This window comes from Hermetia illucens, chromosome 1 (genome assembly GCF_905115235.1).
Source record: "Hermetia illucens chromosome 1, iHerIll2.2.curated.20191125, whole genome shotgun sequence".
In the NCBI taxonomy this organism is placed as follows: Eukaryota; Metazoa; Arthropoda; class Insecta; order Diptera; family Stratiomyidae; genus Hermetia; species Hermetia illucens.
The window spans coordinates 188,175-198,234 of record NC_051849.1 but is presented as its reverse complement, the minus strand read 5'-3'; positions in this window follow the sequence as shown (position 1 = coordinate 198,234).

Genomic DNA, 10,060 nt, shown 5'->3' with positions numbered 1-10,060 from the left:
CTACTTTTATTCTCTTTAATCTCTCTTCCTGGTATCTCCACGTGCGATATATAACATTCCAGATGGAAACTTTGTGTAGAATATTTTCGAAATTAAGTGCAATTTTTGAAAATCATAGCAAAATATGGCGGTCAAAGGGTAGTATAGGTCTCAGAGCGAAACCTGGACTTGAATATATAATATAGCATAAAACCTAGAAAACGCCTGTTAAACTTATACCAACAGCTCCACTACCAAACCCTATCTCCACCTCCACGTAGTGATAGCTGGGAATTCTTTCCTAACGAAAAACTGCACACGAAGAAGGATGAAGGCGAGTCTTCCGTGCCAAAAATGGCACAAATTCTATCAACTGATTCTCCAGTTTGGGTATGGATTTAACAGTGTTCCAAGAGATGTGCTGGATAGGAAGAGGTTTCCTGGAGAAGAACTAGTAGGATTCTTAATCAACCAAAAAATGAAACCTATTGCGGCTTAGAAATAATAAATGAATGGTTATGCACATTAACGTTCACGGCCCCCCAGGTCCATAAACATACGTGAGCTACCCCAGACTATTTTCAAATAAAAAGGAATCATCACCTGAAGAAGGTCATTATTAGTACGATCACAAACATATGTTACTCGGCCCCAATCGCAAAAAAGTCAGAACGACTGGTTCGACGATGAATGTAAGCTAGCAACGGAACGGAAGTATGCTGCATACTGGGCAACCCTGCAGTCTCAACGAATGTAGGCACGCGCAGAGATCAGTCGCGAAATTTGTAGAGTGAAGAAGCAACTTCACAAAAAGAAAAAGGAAAGCTGATAGAACAAACAAGTTTGTAAACTCGGAAAAGTACAGGGGGCAACCATTTTAGCAACAAGTTAGCAGGATGAAGCGATATACACCTCGATGCTCATTCAGTTGAGACAAGGAAGGAAATCTGAGTTCTGACCGAATGGACATATCGAATTGAAGGTCCGGCTTACTGAAGATGACGGATAAATGCTGCCACTACCAAGCATGAAAAAATTAATCCGTGCAATTCATCCGCCCAAAAATCATTGACATAATCGAACTGGTTAAATATGGAGGCGACCAACTACATGAAGCGGTTCATCAAATGATGCTCAAGGTGTGCGACAACGAATCAATGCCTGAAAATTGGTAAGGAAGGATTATCTGTCCCATATATAAAAGGAGGATATCACGCAATACAGCAATTATAAAGTTATCGCTTTGCTGAGTACCATTGACAAGATGTTCTCCGCTGTCTGGCTAGACCGGATAGCCCAATACGCCCAGAATAACATCGACCCATACCACAGAGACTTCAATCCAGACAAATCAGCAACAGATCACATTTCTCTCTCCGGCAACCGAGACCATTCATGATCAGCAAAGGTTTAAGATAAGGGGATGCCTTATTATGCATGCTTTTTAACTTGGCCCTGGAAAAGATGATACACTATGCTGATGCTGATGATGGATGTGGCACCATCCTTTTCAAGTCCACCTAACTACTGGTCTATGCTGAAAATATTGACATTATGGGAAGAACAACCCCGAAAGTGTATAAACTGCCTTTATCCGGATCGAGTAGGTGACTATCGGTAAGATACCTTGAGCTGCACATTAAAAAACGCAAGACGAAATATATGTTTGGTGACAACATCAGCACCAAAAAAAAAAAACAAAGAAGCAACATCATTAAATCGTATTGGTCAAACGAGAACAATAAAAATAGGGGACTACAACTTCAAGACCATTGATAATAGGTTGTAGTAGTCGAGTCCCTTAATGCGTCGATGATCCAGTCCGAAAAGTCTATAAAGGCATGAAAAGTAGAAAAATAAGACGTGGGGGATCCTGCCTTAGATGGAGCGATGGCGTAAGCTAGGACAGACAGCTTATCGATATCAAATTGATGGACTTCGACGCAAAACCGGAGTGTCTGGAATTCTTTATTAAAGCAGGTCTAGACCGGATACTGATTGTTGTGCCGTCGATGCTGATGATAGAAAAAATATTCCTTGGGCCTGGTCGTTTCGGCAACTGTCAAAATACTAACTCTTTCTTCTTCAGTGTGGAGAAATATTGTACCTTAGGAAAGTAGAGATAGCAGATTGGAAACTCACCAAGAAAGGAGATCTTATGTAGGAGTCAAAAAATCCAAATTAAAATATGGAAAGAGGAGGAGGGAATAGAGAAAGAGAAAAGGCAGGGAGGAGGTTCGCGAGACCTTAGAGAAGTAATTCGACGTTATCGGAGTTCAGGAACACTGACCACATTATCAGCCTGCCATGAGAGACAGCACTCAAATTGTTGCCACACGGATTATGCATCAACTGAGGGAATAAGCCACGTGGAAACGATACTATTGATGCTTTGACTTTGATCATATAGCAAAAATATATACCGAAGCGAATGACAGGTCAAACCAGTTAAAAAAATACTGAGCGAAGGACCATATTAGAAAGAATTGCAGAACTGGACCGAATTGCACACTGTGAGAAGCCAAAGAAGCTGGAGACCACTTGAAGATTGCAGGCAGGCAGTAGGTGCCCGAGAACAGTCGAGCCTTCAACGCAAATCATAGATGAGAAAGTTTCATACAAATAAACTTTAATAACTGTAATGCGTCGCGGGAGATACTCTCATAGACCATCCACGAGAAACAGATCAATGAGGCTATAATTAGGTAGCCATATCGAAATCATGGTGGTGACATTTGGGTCGAAGGTCAAAGGGATCTTTCAAGAAATAATGCAATACCCAGCATCGGGATTTATAATGTTAAAGGTAAAAGGGAACCACATAAGCAGCTACTGTACTCCACCTAGTGCTACCCTTTATTTAAAGGACTTGTTATGTTTGAAACTCTTGCGGAGCTGGATGTGGTATTTACGAACGATCATACCATAGATAGATCATACCATTTTTACCAAAGGAGTGGGGACCTTGATAAATTTAAGCGCTACGGTAGTCAGGGGGATCGCCTGGTATGCTAGGGAAAGCTATACCTAAAACCACTACCAGTCAGTCTGCATCCAGGTCAAAGGGAACGGTGCTCCAAAAAGAAAGATGGTTCGGCTGACCGACTGGGCGGCAAAGTCTTTTGAGAGGAGCACGTTTTCCGCGGTGTTCGAGGCCGAGATATCCCTGAACGGAGGCCACAGAAAGGTCATCAATATTAGTCAGAGGGCGACGGATACCCAATAGGAAACCCAACTACTATAGGAAAAATGAAACTGCTTTCGGACTTTACTAGAGGTTTAGAGAGAGACCCGGTGGCAATGGTTGAAAGGAGTCTGAAGGCTGGCTCGGTGCCCAATGAATCGACGTTTTGCATTGTTGCTTGTTCGCTAGGTTTAAACCTAATAGAAAACCTTTAGATAATCATCTTTTCTCTAGACTTATCACTAGCACCGCGCGATGAAAATGAAACTGAAGCATATTTTCAATGGAAATAAAATGGAAAAAATAGTAATGTGCGTCACTGATCAATTATCAAGTTTCGATGTCACTCGCAATTTTGGTGTGAATCTGTTTTTGGCTTTCGTTGAAATTTGGGTTAGAATAGGGTCAATTCAACTGGATCCAATTGCTTTATATTTGACCACAAAGCAATTAAATTGATCTAAATTATAAGAGACTAAACGCAAAGCATACACATGCACAGCAGTTGATGCAAATACTTATGTAGGCAAATATTACTTATAAACTTTGAAATGCATTACATCTTGCAATAGACGGCCGCAGTTGCAATTGATTAGTGTGCTTATTTCGTGAATGCAGCATTTCTATTTTCAACTGCAAAGTAGGAGGCAATGATTATTAGTTTTCGTGAAATGCGGAAGAAAGAAAACCCTTCTCTTAATTCAGCCTTAGGTCGGATGTAAATGCGATTGTTCGGATGTTAGATCTTGTATACAAGAAACGATTCATTTGAAAAGCGTGGGTACATAAATCTCGACCGTACTAAGTCAGTAACGTTTCTTGCTACAATACCATACCTACATATGCGCATGCATTATATAAAGAGATTACTCCATTTACTTAATTGAATTGGACGGTAAGGGAAAGGGTGGATACAGCAATCCAAGCGGAGTTTAGCCAAAATATAATGATATAATAAGAGAACAATGTACCTAAAGCCAACTTTTATTGGCACAGGGCGGAGTCAATGGCGAATAAAGTTCAATTGACTTTTCTCAATATCATCACTTTACATTCTATCTCTAATACTCAGTCTCCTAGAAATTCTGTTCAGAAAATTTTTATAGATAATGATATTTTTAAGGTATTGATCAAGTAGAAAAGGGTATAGGTACACTAATTATGAACTATCGTGAAGAGCCATATTACTATCTGCGTAACACATTTATTCGTGTGCTAGCCTATAGTCCAATCTTGAAAGCAATTTTCATATTCACTGATTTGAATATATATTTGCAAGTACGGGACCATTTAATGTGGATACTGCCTATTATAAAGAGGTCAAAGGTAAATCGTCAGACGCTGCCTCACCTCTGCCCTGGGTGCAATACAATTACTCACTGCCAAGAACTATGTGTCTGGGTATCACCGGTGCCATGAGCACGGCATCCGGCGTAGCTCTGAATGCATTATTCAGTTTGTAGCCCTTGGGTTTGTTTATTCAGAGCACTGCAATGAAAGCAGCTCATATACTAACTCGGTTAAAACTCTGGGGATACAATGGACGTGGGGAGCACAGAGTGGAAGAGTTATTGAGAGAATTAAATCCAGTTTTCGCAATGTATTCTGATTCTCGGATCCCCATACATCTATTTGGTGGAAGATATGAAGTTATCTTGAAACGAAGGGAAAACTGGGACGAACCAGAAGAATACGTCTCGGGATATACTAACGTCTTCTAAACCGATGGTTCAAAAACAGAATAGAGTTTTGGAGCAGGAATCTACCTCTCGAATAAAAACGAGAAATGCGCTTTGCCTTTGAGACAATATACAACAGTCTTTCAGGTTGAAGTGTATGCGATCCTTAGGGTGACAACCTGGAAGATTGACGAGCGAGGTTGAAGGGCAGGCGCATCACAGTCTGTAGCTATAGTGAAGCTGCACTAAGGGCGTTGAACAGTTCTTTGATCACTTCAAAAGTCGCACAGGAATGTAGAAATGAATTGAACTCTGTGTCAGATTGAATACGGTGGAAATACTCTGGGTAATCAGCCATTGTGGTGTATCGGATGCTTCAGCAAAAGAGGGTTCAATTCTCCAAGCCAGGACCGGAACCAGCAATTGAGGTGTTGGTAGCATTGGCTAATGCTGCTATCATAAAACTAGAATGAGCTTCCCATAATACCAGGTGGCTGAGCTTTAATGCTGCTAAACACATCAAACTTTTCCTATCAGAACCAAACAAACATACGAAGAAAATTATCCTGTCGAAAAACAGGAAAGCTTGCAGAAGTATTGTGGGCATTCTGACTGCCAATAATTCACTAACTGGATACATATTCAGAATAGGAATTCTTCAAGATGATACGTGTCCTGCCTGTAATGAGGAAGCGGAATTCACGGTACATTTTCTATATAAGTGCCCCGCCTATAGACGCATCGCACAACAGATCTTTGGTGCTACTGGACCTTAGATGTCCCGTGTGTCAATAAGAAGAACAAAGAGGAGTGGTAACAGGGCACTTTTCTGATGAACACCGACATAGACGCGAAACGGCTTTGATTACCCACCACATTTCAAACTTTACTTTTCGCATCATGGTAGAACAATTTAACCGAGCGAACGAGTTCTTCTAGTACTAGGTGTTGCCGCGAAGCTTCATAAATACAATGTAGAGAGTGCGATGCTTCTCACAATGTTGTCTATGAGTAACCACGCAGTGTGTATTGCTGACTATGTATCGCAGCTCTTGACGTACCTGACTTAATTCACGGTTATTTGAACGATTGAACGATTGAAATTACGAAATGTAAGCTTTTTATAAAAGTGGTTGTGCCTTATCTTGTTAAAAAAAATTCTAAGGATCTTCAGTCAACTGTATTTAGCTTCGGCACATTTTGACAGTTCACTGCGACAATGATTTTTCCATTAATTCAATAATTAGAAGAATACAAAAAACATGGTACTACAGTACAAGAACGCATTCGAGAAACTATTTGCAGTGATGAACTCTCCCGCAAATAAAATCACAGAAAGTCACAACCTAGGTCTACAAACATGGAAATTATCAGTTAAGAAAATGTAAGGACTTATTATGCTGGAAATGCTTGAAATGAATATCCGAGTAGATTGTTGTTAACCACGATGACAGAGCTATCAAACGAACCACAAAAGTGACGAATTTTGCTGTTAAGTCCGCCAGCACTTGAATGCAAGTACTCATGTAAGTGTCTCAAGTACAGCTCCAGTGAAGTACTTATTGGCACACGTTTACTTGCATTTTTGCAAATTCCACAAGGTGAGCGGATTCATCGTTATTTCAATCCCTCACTTATTTCTAACCAAAATCAAGTGTCTTAAATTCTACGCATTTATTATTTATGACAGTTCGAGTCATTTGTAATATTGTCACACTTTTCGTTTTCGGCAGTTAGTTTTTGAATTTGTCCAATTTCTTTGGTCTGGTTTTGAAGACTGAGGCAGGTAATGTTTTAGTGGCAAGTGCTAATTAGTGTTTCGACCTATATTAGTTGTACGTCGTTTATATACATTATATCGGCTCTACACGTTTTGGCACTTACAGCAAACTCCAGACCTCCATAAATGTTTTGTGGATCAAACATCGTTATCCACACGTTTGCAAAACTGCTGGGGTTTTCTGAGCAGGCAAGCAAAATCCCTTTATTTTGTTCCGAAACCGACACTCAATCGAATCGGCGGCAAGCGCAAACCTACGCAAACCTACGCAAACCAAGCCAAACACTCTATTCACACATTTGAATTTGCGATGGCATGTTGAGGTTTGCCAAACATGTAGATGCCGCATTATAATTGAATTCAAGCTTAAACCCTCTACGTTTTTATATTTAGTCTTTCCTGGTATTCATGAACTTTACTCGTCAGTGTTCGAAATCAAAGCTCTGATTCTGTTCACCCAGCGTGCAAATGACGTCCGCTGTTTTCCTTCGAAGGGCAAATATTCAATATCCGATATGTTCCGTCCTACAAAGCTCAGTATTAATGATACGCATAACTCAACTCGCTGGAATCACCTTCAGTCAGCCTCATCAGTGCACTCCAAACGGCGGAGCCCATCGCGAAATTGATTGTTAAATCTTGGCCACGTCCCATCCTGCAACTTTTTTTTCAATAGCCACTCCCAGAAGATGGTAAATTGCTCTCTGTCATTTTACCATCGTTGAGGAGAGGGAACTCCCACGGTAGTGTTCAGAAATGAGGCTGAAACTGCCGCATACATATGCTTCTTCCCCTCCTTCGTGTTCGAAATCCTATGGAAGCTAGTTTGTTGAGATTTCTTTCGCTGATTTGGCCACCTTCTGGCACACCATGGATATAGGCCATAGTGCAGAGGTGTTGCCCACCACAAATCTGTTGGTCTTAGGTTTCATGTGCGCATTACCGCCGATCGAAGATTCTGCCCATCTAGTATGGACTTCACCGGGCTTACTAATTTACTCCCACTTTCTGCCGAAGATTCCACTTCTCAGCGTCAAATTGCTCTGGACGTTACCGCACCTGGTGTCCTAATTCTCAAGGAGATTCACCCTCTTCTTTGGCCGCGTTCGAGAAAAGAATCCTCCGAAGAATTTTTGACCTCCTACATGAGGATAGACGATTCCGTAGTCTACATAACGACGAAATCTATAAGCGATACCATGACCGTCCGGTTGTGGATAAAATCCGGCTCAATAGGTTACGGTGGGCGGGTCACTTAATCCGTACGGATGAGGATGATCCCACCCGGAAAGTTTATAAGGGCAACATCTATGGTAGAAAAAGAAGACGTGGCAAACCCTGCCTAAGATGCAGCGATGGCGTAGGTCAGGACGCCAGACAGCTTTTAGGGATATCGAATTGGTGGACCTCGGCACAAAACCGAGATGTCTGGAGTTCCTAATTAAGGCAGGCCTAGACCGGATATCGGTTGTTGTGTCGTTGATGATGATGATGATGTTGTGTATGTGATGTGTTTGATGGGGAAACATTCAAAAGAAAGCCATCTAGGCTTCATCGACACAGTAGCTAGGTAGCTACTTCGTACCTAACCCGCATATACGCAAGCACATTATGTGCCACCTTGAAACGATTTGTTCCTCCTGTATGTAATATTCTTGTCACCGTGTCTTTCTGCCGAGCCTTTCCCTTCCGCTTACGAATCGAATTAGCCAATAGTACCGCGGACAAGTCGAATTTCTAGTTTCTCCCAAGATGAGAGTTGCCGTATTTTCCTTTCTGGCTGGCTGCGCCTTAGGCATTAAATGCAAGCCGCGATTTAATTGCTCATAATAGCGAGGGAATTTGAATTCTGTAACTACTTATCACTTGAAGAATTATAATTAAAAGCTTCCATATTCATGTTGAGGACCCCGTTCAATATTAGTAAACTACTACAGACTCCCCGACAACATGGTGCCCAGGGAGGAGCAAATATGAGATAGCATAGCTGTTATATTGAAGGGGGACCATATCACAGAACAATATTCGATAATACTCAGAATTGTGGGGAAAGAGTTAATCAGGATAATGAAAAAGTGAGTGATTTAAATAGGGAGAAAGAGCAATAGTACATCCAAACATCTAAGTGCGGAGAGTAACTTCAATTGTGCCGAACAACTACTCGCAATTCATGATGGGTGCTCTCTTTAGGTTTTCGTCATCCCATTTAAAGAATTCAAATAGCTAACCCGTTTTTGTCCACGAATAGAGAGGAAAAGGTCAGCTCTAGAATCAGCATCCGTTTTAAGACAATTTATGCTTTGAATTCGTATTGCATAGTGTCTTTCATAATCACTATGTCTCCTTGACTCATTTCATTAGAATCATAGTTAAATCCAATGATACAATGAGCTAATACCCTTTCGGAATGTTTAGATGTTCTCGTAAATAGTTTAAACGCGATATAATTTCTTGCGGCTGAATTCGTGGTCATCGTTCACCTACTCACTAACCTCTATACCTATATGCTATTTGAATGATTTATATAGTTGTACTGTACTCGTGTATCTTATCTGAATTACAGAGGATGTGCATCAGTTCGAAATCAGGCGACGAAAATACAGTAACGAATAGTTTACTCTGCATCAACGAATTAGCCTCTCGAATTCAACTCTGAATGGGTTTCGTAATTCGTATCATCATGGCCATCTGGCGAATTCATACATGACCGCTGGAGCCAGTGAAAGCAGTCATATGCCCCGGGCAAGAACTTGTTAACCATAGTGCCCGCCTCACCACCACGAAGAAAACCTGAGTGCATGGATGGGTACAATAAAAGCAACAGGTTGTTGGAGCAATTATTTTATCTGTACGTAATATTTAATGCATTTGTGAAGATGCGGAAAAGTATTAATGAAAATTGCACGAATACCAATGTATTCGTCTAAAAAAACATATAATGCTCGTTCTGCGCATGAATAATATATTGAAATCATCCCTTCGAGATTATATTTTAGCGCTATGATAATACAATTACTTCACAATCGCTCTGACATCGCCGTTTCTGTCGCATACCAACGATACATTGTTATTATCTCTTAATATACATATTTCCCTACAGAAGAAGGATATATTAGAAGGTATTATTATTATTAGTAACGGATTGCTATTTCTGTTTAACCAGTGGTCTTATATTCAAAAAGGGTGCAGAGAATTTATCAACTCTAATGTAAGAACAGGGTACTCCATGGGCATGAATACTATAATACTTACTCATTCTTCTAGGAACACGATTAGTTTGCGGTATAGCTAATAATATATGAAAAATGTACCGTTGTTAATAATGGTACAGATGGCTTTACAATTTCGTTACACTTACAATTACGGAATTTCGAAGTACTTCGACGAATTCCACTTTCAAAACTTGATCGATAGAGAATAGCCTGGATTCTGCTTTTG